Source organism: Sinocyclocheilus grahami, unplaced genomic scaffold (genome assembly GCF_001515645.1).
Source record: "Sinocyclocheilus grahami isolate Dianchi unplaced genomic scaffold, SAMN03320097.WGS_v1.1 scaffold221.1, whole genome shotgun sequence".
In the NCBI taxonomy this organism is placed as follows: domain Eukaryota; kingdom Metazoa; phylum Chordata; class Actinopteri; order Cypriniformes; family Cyprinidae; genus Sinocyclocheilus; species Sinocyclocheilus grahami.
The window spans coordinates 1,966,116-1,966,341 of record NW_015505400.1 but is presented as its reverse complement, the minus strand read 5'-3'; positions in this window follow the sequence as shown (position 1 = coordinate 1,966,341).

The window sequence follows — 226 nt, the reverse complement described above, 5'->3', positions numbered from 1 at the left end:
TCTACATATAGAGAGAAATTTACTCGTTATAACGAGAAAACAAGAAGGGAAAAAAAATAATGCATGGCCGCTTAGAAGTTCCGTATGAATGAGACATAAGCATTGTGTGAAATACAGCCATATGATCTGTCATCTAGTGGTTGTGATATGCAAGTGAAATAGAGGTTGCAGCGCAAACTCGGGCAGGATGATCAATTTTCATTTTATTTGCTAAGCTGATGATGTG